We start from the raw sequence: 20,032 nt of genomic DNA on the forward strand, positions 1-20,032 counted from the left end.
AAGTGCCAGTACTAACATGCCAAGGTCACACCACTTGCTCACATGTTTCCTCCTGGGTTGTCCCCCAGGACTTTCGACACGGTATCCAAGTACTTTGTAGACAATAAAGGAAATTATTTCTGTCTCCACTTTGCTGACAGAAACTGAGATGGGAGTTACCTGCTAAAGGCCACCAAAGGAACCGGAGACGAGGGCTACAACTACTGATGTCCTGAGCCCCAGTTCCTTTGCATCCCAGTTGGCCTTCTGACAAAGGTGCTAAGCCACAGCAATGTCAGGTGCAAAGGCTTGGTAACTGAGATTAAAACCAGAGTCTCCAGGTCTCAGCTGAGCACCCAGGAAATGAAGAGCATGTGGTTCTAATGACAGCCAACCACAACTTTAATTAAGTATTTCTGCAAGCTTCCAAAAAGGACAACTAAAAGTGAGTTAGGGACCAAGAACTAAACGACCACCTAACTACAAAGTCATTATTTATACACCTGTGAAATTTATGAGTAAAAGAGAAATTAGATGTACAACCAGCCACCTTTTTCACTGCATATCCCTGGTTCACACACTAAACATCAGAGAAATGTAAACATCAAAGAAAAAGCAAAATACAATTAGAGACCATATTATAAGTATTCAAGCCCTAATTTTGCTAACTTTGTGGCTTTAAAAAGATCTTTTAATACAGTTATTTTTGCATACCAGCTCTTCTTTTTAAAAGGGAAGAGGAAGCTACCTGTCATTATACAATGATGGGATACAGATGGAATATGTGTGTATGTTCCATCAGCAGCAGATTAAAATACAGATCCCACACTAGTGCAGCAGACTCCCTCCCCCATCCCGTGGCACAAAAATAACTGCTTAAGTGGCAGGAGGCAGCTCTCATCCTGCTTGAACCAAGCACTAGAGAACTAAAGTACACTAAAATAGCAGTAGGTGTGGTGTTAGCCGTGCACCAGTAGTTGCGCTACGCAATCAGGATACTCAAGAGGAAAGAGGCACAGTTTGCTCTGAAATGCAGTGCCAGTGGGTTTGATGGGCAGAGATGCTGCTGAACCCGTGATCTGATTCTGCTGCCAGCTCTGCCCCATCCCATGAAGGACAAGGCCTAGCTTTCATTAATGAAGAGCCCTTGCTGACAAACAACTTCTAATGCAAGACCCCTGAAGAATGCACTTCCTTCTTGGCCCAATGGTTTCTGGCAGAAGAAAGCATGGTAGTCATGACCAGACATCCCCACTGTATCTATTTCTCATCAGACCGTTCAGACTCTATTTTAAAAGAAGTGAGTTGCTGGAGCAATGTACCCAGTGCTATAAAACACTGGATGGATTTGGAGGAATGCTGCCTCTTTGTATGGCATAAACCACAGACAGAAAGTGGTAAGGAGAAGTCATTTACTGAGACAATGCTAGGGAGATAAATATCAGACCAGAACAAGGCACTCCTGGCCTCCAGTCAGACATAAATTTCTTTGCAAAAAGGTGCAGATAGTGTAACTTTTCTAAGAAATACTCCCACCCAAAATAAAGGAAAAAAAAAGAAAGAAAAAAAGAAAGGAAGGAAGCAGTAGAGAGCATTAAGCTACCTTAGCATGACAGATACCTGTGCTTGCTGTAGGGGTGGAGAAGGCTGTCAGAGCCCTCTGCACCTTCTATGGTGTCAGTTGTTCACTGCACTACAATCTTATTCGGAAAAAATTCTCTTTCCGTTTTTGGTTAAATTTCTGGGCTATTTCTGCCCACTTGGTCTAAAAGAATAAATAAACTAGTCGTCATAAACTGAAATAAATCTACGTGGCAAGCGGTGTTGTTAAAATGGCGGTTAGAGATTTAACATCAAAGAAAGGTGAGCTGGCAATGTATTGGCCTTTGCACATCATATGAAAAGTCATCTGAGACAATCAGTGGGAATATGTTCTCACAGATACAGGGGAGAGGGACTTCAATTTTTCATCTCTCGCTGCCTGCAAGACAGAGAATACATCACTCAGTCCTCACATCAAGGTGAGCAACACCAGTTACAACCACATACGACAAGCACTAGCACAACACCTGAGATAATCACATACAGAAAAGTGATGTGATTTATCATATTCACTTCCAAAAAACCTAACAGCAGTAAACCAGTTTACTATTTCATTAAGAGAAACAGACATAAATTTCCCCAAATGAGCTAAATCCATTTCAAGAAGAGCTAAGGATCCGCCCTCTACATGCATTCTGCCAAGGGTGATGCAACAGAAAGCCCCTGCCTTTAGAATTCCAAGGTCTCAGTGCTGGTAATTCCCACAGGAGTCATGGTAAAATCCAGCAACTATTGAAAGATTACGACTTTGTACCGTGTTTCCATCTAAAAATTCAACACATTGATATGTTTTTATCTCAAACTTGAGTTAATGAAGATGAGTTCCCCATATATTATGAATAAAGCAATAAGATTTTAATCTTAAAATGATCTTGAAGTACAGTTACACTGTCTGTTTGGAAGCTGGATTTCAATGTAAGGAAAGTCTGTTTCACAAAGCCAATAGATCTGGAGTCACTCCAAGAACATATACATCTACAGCTTTTAAATAAAAAGGAATCAATTAGTTCTTCCATGGTATCAATTAATACAAAGCAAAATCTTTATTTTTTGTAGTTTCCCCTCAAAAACTGAAAATATTTAAAAGGATTACAGTCCTTTAGCACCATCTTGAGAATAAAGTGACAAAGTTAACAGAGTGTTATTTTATTGCAGCAGTCATTCTGTTTATAGTAGTGTAGAAGACTGATGGGGTAACTCCTTGTTCTTTCTTCCTGTAATCATCACTTCACATTATTTTATATTCACCTCACTAAATGCATCCCAAGAGCAGAAATGTATGTCACCAAAGATTATTATTTGCCACTAGCTTTATTAAACAGTTCAGAAAATGATAGAAAGCTTTGCAGCTACATTGGCAACACCCCAATGAATTGCCATTTTAAGATGTATTCTAGCTACTTTTGATGGAAGGCAGTTCAGTTATTCCTCAAATTTTTAAAAGTGATAAATATTATGAAGACTGTAAAAATGTGACAAGTAGGAATTGCTGCTCCGTATAGTGTGCAATTATTTATTCCACCTTTATAATATAAATAAAATACTCCATGAAAAATCCCTCTTAAATATTATTTTAAAGACTCTTCCTATAAATAGCTAGTGAAAGCATTCATTTCCATTCCCTTAATGCATTAGGAAGAAAAGGTCACTAAACAGGAACCAAATGGTTAAAAGGAAAAATTGATACAAAACTTTTTATCTCCAATATGCATCAAGATTGAATCTTAAGCAGTGCTTACAAAAAGCTACAGTCAAATTCATGTGACATGCACATAGATGTGTACACAGGCAGGTACATATGCACGCACAAAACAAATTTTCTAAATATTCGCATTCATTACTACATACATCTGAGGTTGCTAGAGACGTGGCATTACCAAAATTAATAATGCATCAGCTGAAATTCGTTACATGCATATTTCAAAAAAGTTGCATAGGCAGTACTTCAAATCACTGCTGTCTGGGAGACTTTAAACTTCTGTTCTGATTTAGTGCTTATGCAAATGCAATGGATAAAGCCAGGAGCAGCTGAGAAAGGTGCTTTGCAAGCTTCCCCTGACAAGTTTGCCAGTCCACTTCATCCCCATGCTCCCATATCCCTCCTGGTCCTGCAGGTCCTGGTCCTCTTAAACATGTGGTAACGAGCAGTTGATTATTCCAGCTTCACATCTATGGAGGTCCGCTTGCAAGCTCCCCTGCAAAATTCATTTCAGCATTTACGGGCTGTCATTATTTCCCAGTAGTGCAACCAAGCAGAACACAAGCAGCGTGGTGGCAGACAGAATTTGTGGTTCTCGGAGCCAACAGCTGTACATGTGAGAACCATGAAGGAGCTTCGTCTTGTCTCTGTGCACGTTCATAGGAAGTTATATGCACATATTCTTTTCTCAGCCTAAAAAGCCCATCACGACCCTTTATGGAGACAAACAAGGTGAACAAGTGCCTGCCTTCCCATCACGCCTCCCTGCCTCATTCTGCTCCCAGGGTAGCATTACTCATATCACAGGATGGCTGGGAAGTATGGCACCAATGCTCTAACAAGTGAGATTCCTAAGGAAAAAATGAAAAACAACCTCTCTGATAGCTTTCCATCTGCCTGCATTCCCTCACTGGCTTCTGCACCAAGGAAGCCCACTGAGTTGTATTTCATGCCCACACTATTTTCTAAGGACAAGTGCAGAAATTACATTTGGCTTGTGATGCATTTTGCCCTCAGCTGGGAACATACAAACTGAATCATCACCTTTTTCCTCTTTCAGTACTTTCCACACAGGAGGTGGTCACATCTCCCACCACCACTCAGAACTTGGCATGAATGTCTCAGCCTCTGTGGAAAGCCACCGCTCTCCTGTGTGTTGTCCTTGGTTCACTTGCTGAGAGCTCCCTTCCATACCACAGACAAGATTGGAGGTGAAAGGGCCAGGAGAATACTCTATTCCCCCATCACAAGGATATCAGGTTTTCCAAAGAAAACAGAAGATTCTGGTGACAGCACTGTTGACGTCAGTACTAAGCAAAAACCTAGAGTTCTTCCAAAAAAAAAATGCCTGGAAATAAACCCCAGACAAAATTGAAAAATAAGCATTCACTTAATCTAAAGTTACATAGCAGATAAAAGGTGCTTCTTAAATCAAAGGTTCTTCAGTAGCTGTTGCGAGGTCTATAAATAAAGGCTACAGGTCTATCATAAGCCTCTTTGGTCCCACTCTTCCCATAGGGATCTTGGTTTTGGAACTCACTGCTATGAAGGCATGAGCAGGTTTCTGGTACCGGCAGTGGCAGTCACTCATGCTGAAGTTGGTGCAACAACATGTCAGAATCTGTGATACTTTATATTCTGAGGTCAGAGCTATAATCTATGAATGAATTAACAGACAGAAAATGAAATTATGTATAAATACAAAAAAAAAAAAAAATCAGAGCACATTCTCATTTGAATGGTCCCCCTGGATCCAGTATCCCTCAGTAGCTCAGTGTCTCTCCGTAGAGTTAGTGTCATATGCCTAGGTCTAGAAGGCCAAAATTTCCCCTGCAAGGCAAAAACACTGTGCCTCCAACACTGTGCCATCTACAATACTGACAACTATTTGGAGCAGTGATTCTTCCTGGGTGCAAGAGAGGTTGATGCCTATTGACCCTGTCTGGAGACCGCTTCAATCTAGCCTATAAACCACGCGAGTTCAAGGCAAGTCTCACGGTTGAACAGTACTTGCACATACTACACACAGTGAGGAGGAAACACCGAGAAAAGAGGAAAGGGAATGTTTCTAACAATGCATTATATAAACAAGAATAAAGCAAATCGAAATAGATCACAATGTTTGTGCAAACAAACAACATGCACGAACTGCCTACCATAACATTTCACATTACAATTGTAATGGCTCTGGGTAGCGTGATGTTCCGCTCTGAAAATGCGTTTGTACTTTCCCCTAGGCTAAAATAGACAACTGCAGGCTGGATTTAGGCATTCCATCTTTCATGTCTAAGCTCTCATAAACACTCGGGAAAAGACCATAGCACAAATTCACCTGTTCATAAGATGCTTAATGATATTTTATCAGTCATAATTTTGTTGTTGCTTTAAACTGTGTCAGCAGTTACCTAGTTTAAACTAATTGCTACTTTCCTAATAAAACATTCTAATATAGAGGTTTAGAACTAATAGCCCTCCTAGCCAAACTTACAAATGTCCGTGTTCCTGCTGCAATAGACTCTGGAGTGTCTTGTTGCATTGGATCATTGAAAATAGAAGCAGAACTGGAAATCTCAACATCATTTTGACAGAAGAAGGAAATTTTTTACCATAAGAAGGATCATTCACTGGAAAAGCCTCCACAAGGATGTGGTAGAGTCCCCATTGCTGGATATTTTCTAGATGTGATTGGACAGGGTGCTAGATAATCCCATCTGGCTCCCTTCTCCACAAAAAGTTGGACCAGATAATCTTTCGAGGTCACTTCCAACCTGGGCTATTCTACAATTCTATGAATAATATTTGAAACCTGGCTCTGCCCTTAGAAATAAAATAAATCGGCAGTCATTGTAGAAGTGGATGGAGGGAAGCGAGGCAGATGTTGCCCATGTGAAGGAACACACCACCTTATTAAGGCTAACTATTTACCCTTGCCCGCTTTTACCCGTACCCTTGTTTACCCCTTCTCTATTTGTAATTGTTCATATAATTAAATTACTCTCATCTGAAATGAGTCCTCCTAAATATAAAAGCCTCCTTTCTGGAGAAATGAAGGTCATGTAAGATCACAGCTCTATTTATCATAAATTAGCCAAGAAAGTATCAATACAATTTGTATCTAATTAGCCATTATAGGCATTTACTCTTTCCAGTATTCCAGGACAGACTCTAAGGTCCTGATCATGCAACCAGCTTAAATGGTGTGGGTGGACCATTGCACTATGTTGCTGAACTGGAGCCTCAGGCTTTATCTCTAGTGCAGTCCCTGCTGTGACCATAACTCGTGCGAGCATTCCCTGCTAGCATTAAACCAGCTGGTTTAGACCTGGCTTGGAATAAAAAAGCAACAGCCTGGAAGTTCACACCAGGCACAAAATCTGCCTGATAAAGGGACAGATCTGGCAGAGGGTGGTAAAGTCTTGGGAAAACTAAGGATGTTCCCAGACGTTGCTATGGAGGTCATCCTCAGAGGCTCTGCCCAGAGCTCTGAGCTGCCCAGCAGGCAGCTCTCCAATCACTGCAGTGCACAGCATGGCATTTTAAGGCAAATAATCAGCAGTCTCCATGACATTTCAGGCTCAGACGTACCCCATCATCAATTAAGAAACTGAATAATTACTCAAGTGGTTAGTCTGGGCTAAGCAGTGTCAGCTCCTTTCCCTTTCAGTGGCAGTAAAGGCAGCTCAGCTTGCAGGGTTTTGTGAATCCTCCTGTGAAGGCACATCCCTCTCTTCACTGACCCACTGGGGCCCTGAGCATCTCACCTCTATCCTTCAGATCCCTTTCCCGGGACGATCTGCCTGATTTAACACTGTACCAGACCAGGGTTAGAGACACCCTGATGGTTGCAGCAGAAGTCTTAGGAAAGACATCTCAAATGTAGCTCAAGGAACATACATACATTTTTAAGTGCAGTGTCTTAAGTAAACTCACCATTCTGAGAAGTTCACACTCTCACAGCTTTGACAGAATCACAAGCAGCAATATAACTTGTTTGTAAAGCTGTCTGATAAGAAGCATGATAAGAAGCATTTCTGTATACTCTACAGAAATTGAAAATACAGTCCCTGCCCTGGGGCACAGGATCAGAGAAACTAAAACCACTTATACAACTGAGAGCAAGTGATAATTTAGCAGTGAAGTATTGGAGCTTTATTTCTTTTACTATTTACTGATTATTAACCCACTTCTTGCACACATTCCAGATTTTCTGCCTATTTTACACTGAAGTTACAAATCCAGGGGAATTATTCCATTCCTATCGACTGAAAAATCATAAGCAGGACTACAGTAAGAAGACAGTCAGCTAATCTGGCAGAAATTCATATATGCTTCAAGAATGAGTCAAAGGCATCTAACATACTTGTTCCTTTAGCTGATCCTGCAGCTGATCACAAACCAGGTTCACCAATTAGTAGCAGAAAATGAGATGATGGGCAGTATGTCTACAGACAGCAGCAACTGTCTAAAGTTCTCCCAGCTATTGACCAGCAATAGCAACATTTCATATACCAGCTGCTATCCAACTTTGGAGAGGTCAATCAATTAAGCACTGCAGCAGTCCCACGGCATACATATCATTTTCATCTGGGCTACAAATGCTGAAAAAAGTCACTAGATCTCACAGGGAGTCTGAACTTGATACCTCTTTTGTTCTGCCACTTTTCAGTAATCTCAGTGCCTCACAGTCTCTTCCATTGACTCCATTTCCACAAGCATAAGGAGGGGTAACACTAATTTGTCTTTAAAGAACTTTACTACACACATGATATGTTATCTATACATTTTCAAGAAGAATATTTACAAATATTTAAAGAGGAGTTCAATAACTAAATGCCTTCCACATACCTGAAAATCAATCCAACTCTATACCAATGTATTGTGTGCATAGTTTCTAAATATTGCTACATGTGAAAGTTCCCCAAGCCAAGGAATTTAGTGATTAAAGTAAAAAAAAGACATAAATACAGAAACAAAAGATTAGAGAGGCTACCGTTTGAAGCTTCTGATAACACCTCAAGCTTTACTTAAGTGTGCAAAGGTAAAATAATTAGTTTGTGTATTCCATAAGGAACCTGAACTTGCGTTTCCATTTATCATTTATACAGCAAGGAAATGTCTTGCAATAATCAGGTAATAATAATAAAATTTGTAAAAGCTCTTTTAAAAGCCAATTAGGAGTGTAATAAGAATCTCAATGCATGTTGCAGTGAAATTGTGCCCTGGCCAGTTTGCTCTGCTACCCAAGGAGGATGTAAGCAATCTATTAGACTTTTGGCATGATGTTACCACAGGGCACTACAGAGTGGATTAAGGACAGAATTATTTCCAGCTTTACCTCTAGGTCTGAGTCAAGCTCTTCATATTACTTAGCATTTGTATTTGCTTAGGTTTAATAATACGTCTTTAGCTGTTTGAGGGCAAAAAGAAAATAGCCAATTTAATAAGAATGTTTGCCAACGAGAATTCAATATATTTTAATTTTTGTTATTTAAGGGCACTGCCATATTATTTGAGCTCCTCAGAAACATTAGTTTTACCTTTCCTTAGGACTGCAGGGTGACGCAGTGTTGCCCCCTGAGGTGCAAACATAGGCTTGTATTTTCAAAAAGTCTGTGGTGCACTGCAGCAGAAATATGTGTGTTTGAAGTGGTCAACAAAATCCAAGGCTCCAAGTTTCAATGGACATATGCCAGAAAAAAAAAATTAATCTGATGATAAGACTTGCTGGATCCCAAAGGATGTTTATGGAAATGTGGGGAACAGATTTCCTGGGTTCTGTGCCTTGGGCACAAGTACCGTCTTCTTCTGGGACACATCACAATACAAAAGTAAGTAAGGTTGCAATTAGAAATACCTCAGGCCACCTCAAATGCTCACTGCTAGCTCCTCAAATAGTGTAAATATGCCAGTTAGCCTGGGAGGAAATCTAGTCTCATATACACACTGCACAGGAAACGAATACAGTATTAATCATTTGAGCCTAATCCTGTTATTCAGCTCACAAGTAAGGAATGAGCTGCTATATTTTACCTTCTTCAACAGCTGTGTTTCATCTCATTTGAAAAGATGGAGTAGGAATAGGGAGATGGTAGAATTGCATTATGCCTACCAAAACCAGTACCTTCTCCATATGTGTTACGCAGTGACAAATACATTTTTTCAGGTTGACAAGCAAAACTGCTTTTCTTTTACAAAGTCTGGTTCACCAGGTGCTGTAGTTCACGTGCTGTTTGGAGTCTGGGTGTGATCACCTCTCCATCAAATTGCAAGCAGCCTGGTGTCCATTTGACCTCTAAGCTGGGAATGAAAAACACCAGTAAACACACAGTTCAGAAGCTCAATTTTACTTTTCATGATTAGTGCATGCACACCAACTGTTCCCTTGTTTGCGTGCATGCTCGATTCAAACAAATATTCCAAGCGGGTAGATTTCTATGCATATTTGCAACAGAGGCAGATCTCAAGCAGAAAGGTGGGTAAAGGCAAAGAGGACTCACAGCTCCCCAGCATGAAATACGTTAACAGCTTCCTGACAGAGAGGGAGAGAAAGTCCAAGGCACCTTACAGGCCTGGCAGATCCCCTCGGGCCAGCGATGCAGAATTCTGTATTTGTGCTAGAATAGGCCCTCTGGGATGTGCCAAACTGCCATTAACTAATCAGTGAGCAGCAAATACAGAGTAGCTGCTCTTACTGCCTTCAGTTGGAAATGCCCTGGAGTGATTCTTTCATTGAATTCCCAAAGACTGCTTAGGTACAGGGAGTGTTTTTCAGTGTGCTGAGAATTCCTTTGCGGAGAGTAACGATTTTGAAGGCAACTCAGAAATAGCACTAAGACTCAGAATGCAGACAATACAGCTCCATGTCAGCTGGCAGTCGCTCTGACAAGTAGATGGTATGTTGGGAAGATCCAGAATTTCTGCCGTTCTCCCTCAGGCATGCGCACTCAAAAAGCCTAACCACCCTTACTCCAGTGTGCTAGAAGAACGACACAGAATTTTAAGAGCCCACAATTGTCTGTTACTGCCAGCTCATAGCAAGAAATATTTCTGAAGGAAAGCAGAGGGTTTTTTCCTCTAGATGGAACTGTGTGCTTGGCAGCTGGGTGAAATGTGTCACTCATACAAGCAGAAATATCAGTCTCTTGAAGTACCACACCAGCACTAAGGCATAGACAAGAAGAGATCCAAGTCAAACTTTGCCCTGAAGCACCTTATGATACTTGGCAGAGCAACTCCAGCAGTGGAACTGCTGGCCATGAAATGCAAATAAAACTGTACTCTAAACGACAGTACCAAATACACCAAAGAACCTGCTGATTCCAATAAAGTGGACATGAAATACAGCATATGCTCTTGCTTATCATTAGTAGTAATATTAATAATACATGCCATTTTATTTTATTTCAGTATTCCAAACTGTTGAATTAACAGCATCTTGTACCTGTTTTTATCAGACAAAAGTAATACACATATGCACATGAACAAATACATGCAAGTATAGATATACACGGACAGCTGGTTAGCACAGAGCTATAAACAGAAGCCAAATGCCTGAAACTTGCTCCCTCCAAAAGAATAGCCAGAGAGAGCCCAGCACTCCCAAATTTCCCTCCCCCCAAAAGACCTCAAGTCCCTGAGAGCCTTATCTGATGGTTTTTACTGAAGCACCAAGAATGATTCAGCCACTCAGAAAAAGTCCTTAGAAACAAAATGCAAACATCACGTTTTGTGAGGGATTTGTGTGTGTGTGTGTGTGTGATTTTTGTGACACTTTTCAGCTCTTTGTCTGCTGGTTAAAAAGTGAAAAAAACAACTGTGTCATATAATCGTTATATTTCTTTCTTCCTTTGTTCACCTTCCAAAATGCAATTACTCCTTTTGGGAGGTAGATTATCTTCATCTTTTTTAGTGGCATATGATACTCATATGCAGATCAGTAATTTTCAGGGGGGTTTGATGTCTTGTTTTCATAACTATCACTGAAATCCTTTCCAAGCCTGCCATATCAAAATACACCCTCTTTCATTAAATGTCATTTGAATTGTGTCATCAAGAAGGCACTTTTATTAATTTGCATTTTAGAGCTAAAGCATGCTTGTGCATATATTCTTGCTTCCACTTATAGTCCTTATGGTCTTGTAGGCTATAGCTTGGTCTGAAAGCTTCTCATACTTTCTTACTAATTACTACAGTGGGAACACTGGTGCTCAGGCTGGGTACAGTCATCAGGAGCTGCTTCATGGAATGAGCTAACTCTTACCTAACATGGTACAGGAGCCAGCAAATGAGAATTCAATCTGTAGTCCCTTAGGCCCATCATTCCTTTACAAGAATCAATTCTTCTCATTTTCCTGCCTCCATAAAATACGGACAAACAGGAAACTTCACTGTAGCACCATCAAACACTGACTGATTGAAAAATCCACCCATTTTTATTACTAAGCAATTTAATTTTATCCTTCTCTTGAAGTTCGCAAGCTGTATCCCTTTACCTGACATAGTCCAGGGGGCATTTTATGAAGCATCAGAATAACCAGTGACACCACCTGACTTCCAGTACCGTGTCAGAAAGCTTCTCTTCCAAGGCTTCTGCATAGGTTAGTTTAAGCACCCATTTTAGATACTCTGAATTAGGGACCTCTGGAGGAGATCCTCTCCCTCTGCTGTCTACAGAAACAATCTGGGGACATGGGCATCCAAGCTGATGTAGCCTAGGGCTGCATGTATTCATTTCAACTGCAAGTTTCCATATTCATATTAAAAACCCACACCAATAACCTTCACCTCGGCATGCACAATTCTTACAGATGAACATGCTTCATATGACTATTTGTGAAGGAAAACACAGATTTACTAAAAGAAAGAGTTGCCATTTCTTTCCTGTAATATCTGACAGAAATTCCTCCTTCTTGAAAACTTGTAGCAAAAGTGCAGGAGGCAGCACTGTTTCAGACAATGTCCCAAACAGGTCATCCACTCAAGGCAGCTGGGAGGCAGGGGGGTGTGCTTCTCTCCTCATACACTGTAGGGGTTAGCTGTAGGTTTGCTTTTGCCTCTGTGACCCTTAAAAGTGAAAATAAAAGCTTTTTAAAAGCATCTTAGCCTTCCAAATTAAAACCAGCAAATTTTGAAAATTGTGGACAAATAAAAAAAACCACTGTAGTTTACACCTTCTTGGGTAGGACATTCAGAGGCATGTCTGCATGCTGCATTTGTCCAACCACTCATTAATTGTGGCAGAAAAAGAAGTTGCATGTGGGAAGATAATAAAAGAAAGAAATGAAGTAATTACATCTAATATATTATTAAGGGCAACTAAGCTCCTTTACTAAATTACCTCCAAAAACTTTAAACATGAGGTTTGCTTCTAAGGGCCTTAGCAAGTATTCAAAATACAGTTTGTTCTTGTGGAAGAATAACAGTTATGTGTTCTACCAAATGACTCTCATATGCTTGCCCTCTTGGCTTAGAATCCTGTCATTTAGGCTTTTAGCTCTTGGTAAATGTGTTTAGACCTTTCCGTTGGTCTTCCCCCAGCTTTTTGCTGTGCACAATGTTATATGGTATGGGATATCACTTTGGTCAGTTGAGGTCAGCTGTCCTGGCAGTGTCCCCTCCCAGCTTCTCGTGCACCCCCAGCGTACTCGCTGGCCAGGCTGTATGAGAAACAGAAAAGGCCTTGATGCTGTGCAAGCACTGCTCAGCAATAGCTAAAACATACCGGTGTTATCAATCAACACTGTCTTGTCATAAATCCAACACACAGCACCATACGAGCTGCTATAAAGATCAACTCTATCCCAGTCAAAACCAGTACACAGAGCCATTGGCCTCTACCATTGACGTGGCTGGCTGCAGACCAGTCAGAGGAGTGAAAGGGAAGCCTGTGAGGGAAAACCTGACTCTTGTAGAAAACTTTTAGGAGAAAGAAATGTAGTGGTGGAACAAAGAGAGCCTGTTGAGTGTAGTGCACTCAGCCCACGGGATCTTCGCAATATATCATCTAGTGGCACTGAATATGGAATATAATCGGAGAACAGTCTTTAAAATGTCTGAAAAATACTTCTGTTAAAAGCCTTTTGGTTACTTATAATGCTTTGCACATGTAACACGTCACGTACTATATACTGGGGTTTGTATCATAGCGAGATAAGAAATATTTCTATTCCAAATAATATACAACATCCCCCTCCACAAAAGGAAGAGACTCATGAGGAAAGATTTGTGGTGAGAGCTTACCTAAATAATACAGAAGGAAACATACCAGTTGCTAAGACTCCAACACCAGGAGCCAAGGAAGACCCATGTGTGTCGTTTTCCTAGTAGTTTTTTTCTGAAGAGCCCTTTAAAAAAGCTTTTAAGAGTTTTGCAGCCTGCTGGCTGAATCCTTCATCAGTCATTAGGATTGGCTTCTTTCATGTGAAAATATAGCAGAACTTCTTTATAACTGTAACTATTTCAGGGAGGAGAATGCAATGTGACATTCTTCGGGTGACATACATTGAATCAGGACATTGCTGTCTTGACTCATATAGCTAGGGATTCAGTTTTAATAATACAGGTTGCATCACAACTTGATACAGAGTTCTCAGGGTAAAGGGAGAAGACACAAAACTGAGGGGCAACATTGGTTCCCTGAATTATCTTTCCCTTTTGACACACAAGAAGATAAGTGTATTTTGCAGCTATTATTGTATTCCTCTTACACTGTGATTTCAGAACAGAGTCCCTTCTTCCATGTTTGTCACCCAGCCACTTTAAGCTAAAGCTGTTGCTTCCATGCAAGAGGCAATTTAATGAGTGAAAGGTTAAATGTCTGAATTCTGTGCACATGAACTTAGCCTGAAGTCCATGTGATAGCTGGGTAAGCAGGCAGAACATTAGTTGTAGCAAAGTATTTCCTTTAGTGTCCAGGCCTGAAGGAAGGTTTGTTCAATGAGGCAAAATAAAGGGCTGGGCAAAAGAAAAAGGTGCTGATTTCTGAGCTAGTCAGCTCTTTGGGAACTGATATTCTTGTTAAATGAAAGTTAAACTTCTCCATTAGGAAATGCCATGACCCTGATCCTGTGCCATCAGCTGTGCTTTCAAGCTGGACCTACCTTGAGTCTAAAAAGCCTCCTCCTCCCTTCACTGATCACCAATAAAAGATGTAAGTTAAGACCATCCCCTATATACTCACAATATTTATTATCAAAAGAGAAGCAACTTTTTTTGGATTCTCCAAGTTTAAGAGGATCTAGAAGAGGATTGATAAACTTGGAGAAGATGGCTGGCCCATTCTTTGCACTAGTCATATTAGTGCCAAAGCATGGCAGTTTGTTCAGAGTCTCACAAGTCCTTCACGGAGCACAAGCAAACCCAAGAGCTAAAGCCAGGAGTATATAATCAATTTTACAAGCCAACTGAAAAGATGAACGTGATTGTCCATTGAGTGACATGGACAAATTTGTTTGACTTACCAATCAAGAATCTCCTGGCCATTTAAGTTATTGCTCTGCAGTCCAAGGGGGAGATGTAGGAACAGGGACATTTGCAGTCTCTGGAACCAACGAGCTGTTGGACTACCTCAAAGTAGTTTTTTTGGATAGGTGCTTCCCCATTTTGAATCACATGTTACAGCCTGGGAAAGGTGCAGAAGGAAGAAGACTGACATCTGTTCCTAGGGCTTTTTTTTTCCTTTTATCTTCACTCAGTCACATGTGTCCATTCACATCCATCATATAATTTCAATGTTTCAAGTAATGGGACCACTGAAGAGTAGAAAGGGAGTTAAACCCCAGGGTCTGGACTCCAGGGAAGGGACAGAAGATCTCTTAAAGCATTGTTCCCTCCTTTGCCACCCCTAGTCCTGTTACTGGAGAGGAAGTAAATTCTGATCAAACACTGTGAGAGTGGATACAAAATCAGTCCAAAGTGGTAGGTGCCCTGTCACCACCGAGGCACAGCTCTCTTATGCAGATTCTGGCTTCTTACAGAAATAAACCCTTCTTTTCCCCCAGGGGTCCCGAGTCCAAAATGTTTAGTGTGATGAAAGGGCTTCCATTTCTTCTGTTTCAGGATTAATAGTGAATTGAGGCTGTAAATTATTTAAAAGCATAATCTACAGAAAATGTTTAAGTCTGAGAGTGCTTAGTGCTGACCCAGGAGAAAATCAGTCATTTCTCTCTTGCATGCCGTTGTCTTGTTGGTTCCAAGCTCTGCTCTATCAATAGGAAACTTAGTTCAGTTGCCTTTGAAATTAAACAGCTATATCAGACTTAGCAGTTAGGAACTACAGGAAGGCATCAGTCAAATGGCTTTAATTATTCCCATTCTCTCCTTGATCGCTCCTTTCTCCCTCCTCATTTTCCTCCAAGTGATCAAAAGCTAAGCTGTTGTTTGTGTCATGGAATACCAAGCAAATTTCCTTATGTTCTGTACAGGTATCAGTCATGATCTCATATACCTGAGCAGCATGAAAATGACTGCTGCAATGTGATCTAAGCTGCCCTAGAGACTTGACTGATTGATAAATAGACCACACAGGTGCATCAGATGTCCTAAGTAAGCATGTAAACAATAAACAACTCCACAAGAAACCATAGCCTATTGCTTGTGCTACTAGCAGGAGTTTTCGTTATACATAGAAGCTTTGTTCTCATTATTATTGTTAACAAAAGTGGTTCTTTTGGTTGTTACCCAAAAATATATTTCAACAGTTGTCACTGCAAATGAGAAACTGGTAAGTCACATTGACAGAAAAACATCTCAAGCCAATCTGAGAACTAAACTCTTGCAATAATATTTCTGTCCTCAGAAAAAAGCCAAACTAATATCCAGATTCCTATATAAAACACCAAGATGATGATGAACTGTCAAAATAACACATAATAACATCTTATTAAAGAAATAGGAGCCATCGGTGACAACAGCACATTGGTGGTAGAATCATCAAGTGAGCAGTACAACATTTCTGCCAGGCACGATATGGCAGAAGAGGGATCGGGAAGCTTTCTAAGGAAATCAGATCACACTTGACATGCAGCAAGTGTGAAATCCACAGCAATGCTTCCTCTCTTCCCTAGCACAATCTTGCTAAGCGTATTCCTTTCCATGCAGCTGGGTCCCTATAAAGCCCTGTGAGGACAATTCAGCAAAAACCTTTAAAATACTCATGAAAGTATGTAAGATTCATTCTCTTACTTGAAGTTGTGTTCATGTCCTGTGTTAACTTAACTTGTAAAAGCAAGGTATCTTCTGCTACAACCATGAATGTACTTCAAAAATAGAAAATTCAGATTCATATGGGTTGCCTGACCAGGAACATTCACACATCTATAAAACTTCCAAACACCGTTTTATCAAAAGTGGAGTGTATTAAAATCCCTTTTCCTTGACAGGAGGGAATTATTCAACCTGAATCTTCTGCCCACCACCTTCTTCCCAAGGCCTTCCAGTCTTTCTTCCTTCATCCTTCCCAATTCCTTGGACAGTCTTCCACCCAGGTACCAGAAAGACCTGCAGGCAAGCAAATTGGTGCTTGACTCAATTTTATTTCCTCTTGCGCTACCACAGGTTTCCATCAGCATGCGGCTGCCAAGCAGGGGGAAAAGGTCTTGTCTTGCCTTTTCTCATACTTTACTGCAGGACACTATGTGATACTCCTCACTCTGTGCACATTGACCGATACTTGTACTCTATTTGAGTAGGGTGAATTTAAAAGGGAGAGCAAGAGCTAAACCCCACTCCAAACTCAGTAATAACTGGCCTAAAATAACTGGGTAGCAAAAAGTCATATGATGCTCTGAGTCGCAGCTTCCCTGAAAAAAAGAGGATGCAGCCTCCTTTCTCCCTTTTTTCTTTGTTAAATAGGGAAGAGTCACTTTTTCTAAGAAAAGTAAATCGCTCTGCATCTTGGCAGTTTAGATTAGCACCATTTCATTTTCATTTTCCACCACCTACGTTTCATTTGGCCTGTCGGCAACCCCAAAAGCGAACAAGGACAATGCAGAGATCTCAGCAGCATGCAGTCATGAGACCACGCTGCCTGGCTGACAGTACTGTGGGAAGCCTGGAAGCACAGGAGCAGCCTAGATCCCTTGCACATTGGTGCTATAATTTGACCTGCTTCATTATATAAAAGGGCAACCATTAGGAGAGCCAAGTGACACTAATGAAGCCTTGAGCATTATCGCACATTGATTAAAAACAGTTTAATGTCTCAAAATGACAGGGGAAAAAAAGGAGCTGAGGGAAGCCCGAAGGAGCAAAGGAACTCAGCAAGGCAAATAAGCCTGCAGTGGTTCTCTCATACTAAACCAAGTTATTTTGGTAGGAAAAGAAATGACAAGGAGCAATATGCAGCACGATTAGGAATTTTCTACCATCTCGCCATTCGTCCTAATTAAAAATATTAAATGCATTCAGCACATGTAACAATAGCTTTATTATCTTCATGTCCCATTCCTGCAGGAGAAAAGAAAGCTCACATCTTATGGCAACTTTATTCTAACTGAATCTCCCTTCCCATGAAGTTCTTCACTTTATCCTTCTTCCTGTGTTTCCTGCATATTACCTGTATTTACATATCAAGAACACCTTGCACATGAAAAAATTATTTTCTTGCTTCAAAATAATTCATATCAGATAAAAAGAATTAATATAGAAGTAAATAGAATGAAATGCAAAGCTAATGGCAAACTTACCTATTAATCTGTTAGCTTTGTTTTTGGTAAGCATCTTGAGGATAAATGTGGTGTGACTACTCATTCAAATGTTCTTTGTGGGTTATATCTGAAGATCTGAATTCTGGCTTTTGCACATAGTCTAGATTGAACTCATTATTGTTTAGAACAACAATTTTTAGAACGGTAATCCTGCTCTGAATAAACTGAATAATTAAACACCCCCACAAGTATTGTTAAGAAAGTCAGCTGTACTGACAGTGCCTTTTCTAACTGAAGGAGACTTTATCACTTTTCCAGAAGGCCTGGTTATAAGAATCTATTCTCAGTTACTCCCTGTTAAAGACACCCTCATGGATCGTGAAGGGAAGTTTGGGATGAGTTTCATAGAGCACAGTATAGAGATGGTACTTGGATTTTCCATTTAACCTGGCGATTTGTTCATGCTTTGAAATAGTTGAGTTTTTAAATCTGTGAAGATACTAGAAGGGATGCTAGTTACTAGCATTTAGGCATTAATTGATGCTACAGTATAGATTAGGTGAAATTTCAGTGGAGCAGGAGGACTGAGCCTGAACTGCATCACCCCTCTGAACAGTGCATACTTCAGGATTTTCCACTTTCAGTCACCAGCATCTCCTCTGTTAATCTGCAGTACCTTCTCATTTGCAGTTTTCTTTCTGCTCAGAGGCTACTCCAGGCCAGAAGGTTGACGGGCAGCTCAGGATGCTATGACAGCTAGAATTTTCACACTGGCATTTCCTAACTTGTAGCTCACAGGAAACGTACTAGCCAAAAGATTCAGCAGTTCTGTTTACAGCCTGATATTTTGCCCTCTGCTGTTACACATTTCTTCAGACAAAAAGAGGGAGAAAATGTGATGTTGCTGCTTGTCCAGGGGCAAGCAAATATTGAGGCTACTCGTCCTAAACCCTAATCTAGCATCCAGGCAAACACAAGTAGTTATGGACATCTATACAGCTTCACGGTGGATTTAAATGTGGCCAAATTAACCCAATTGAAGTTCCCAGATGTATCTTTTATTGTTAAAGCTGCCTTATAATTCCCATTACAGCAACATTTTCAGCTTGTTTTAACTCCCATCAGATTAACTGCTTGGGCTGAAATTTTCCATGCCGAGGGTCAACTTCAGTCAAAGCATTTACTGGATGTGGCAGGGAGAAAAGCAGAGAAATTAAGAAATCTGCTTATTCAGAAGGTCCAGGAAAGCTTCACATTCCCACCTGCTTGAGCACATACGGTATGGGAGAACATTTAATTATGCAACACAACACCATCTTTTGTTTCCATGGGTCCTCTCTCATTCAGAGCACAAATATGCATAGTGCTGACTTGACTGGAAGATATTCAGTATTTTATTTTATTCTTGTTATTCAATGTGGCTTTACACCCTCTTTCTTGCAGACCATTTACCCACGGCTCAGCAGACAGATTTAGTGACTTCTTCGTAGTCTTTGCTACAGAGCCACACCAAGACAAAAGAAAACTGACAGAAATTTGCACTGTGTTGCAGAGGCTGACCTTAGTAATAGACTGTGTGGAATAACAGATAATTGAGCTAGGCTTGAAAGCATGGCAGCAAAAAGAGAAATGGCAGTAGATAATTACTTCATACTACCAAAGAATATCCGCCTCTCAGTTAACACCCAGGTCCAATTAATGGTTCAATTATATTCTAAAATAATGGGTTACATTACACTAAAACCATGTACTTTTGCATCCTCTTGCCTCTTCCCTCTTAATATCTTTTCCCTCTCTATAACAAGAATAATTTGGGTGGTGACCCTGCAACTCGTTCTGTTCATGTTGGCCCCTGCAGCCATGTCAACCCCTGCTGAATTCAACAGGGCAAGACAGAGTGCAAGGAAGGGAGATCACTCTATTCATGTAGTGTAGATTTAAAACCAGAGCTCTTAGACCTGTTTTCATCATACATAGCTTTAGGTACCTACCAGATGGGGCTGCATTAGATGCATGGCCATCTTTCATAGGCAAAGGAAAGGAGACAGCACATTGAAAGATTATCCAGGTATATGGGACAAATCATCCCCAGATGGTGCTGAACTCT

At 40.6% G+C, this 20,032-nt stretch overlaps 1 protein-coding gene across 3 annotated transcripts in view; it reads left to right on the forward strand.

Annotated features, from left to right (window-relative positions):
* The window catches only part of KCNJ6 (potassium inwardly rectifying channel subfamily J member 6), a 170,225-nt gene that overhangs the window by 72,982 nt on the left and 77,211 nt on the right, over nucleotides 1-20,032 (forward strand). The gene's annotated exons all lie outside the window — the stretch shown is intronic.

This window comes from Chroicocephalus ridibundus, chromosome 1 (assembly GCF_963924245.1).
Source record: "Chroicocephalus ridibundus chromosome 1, bChrRid1.1, whole genome shotgun sequence".
Lineage (NCBI taxonomy): Eukaryota > Metazoa > Chordata > Aves > Charadriiformes > Laridae > Chroicocephalus > Chroicocephalus ridibundus.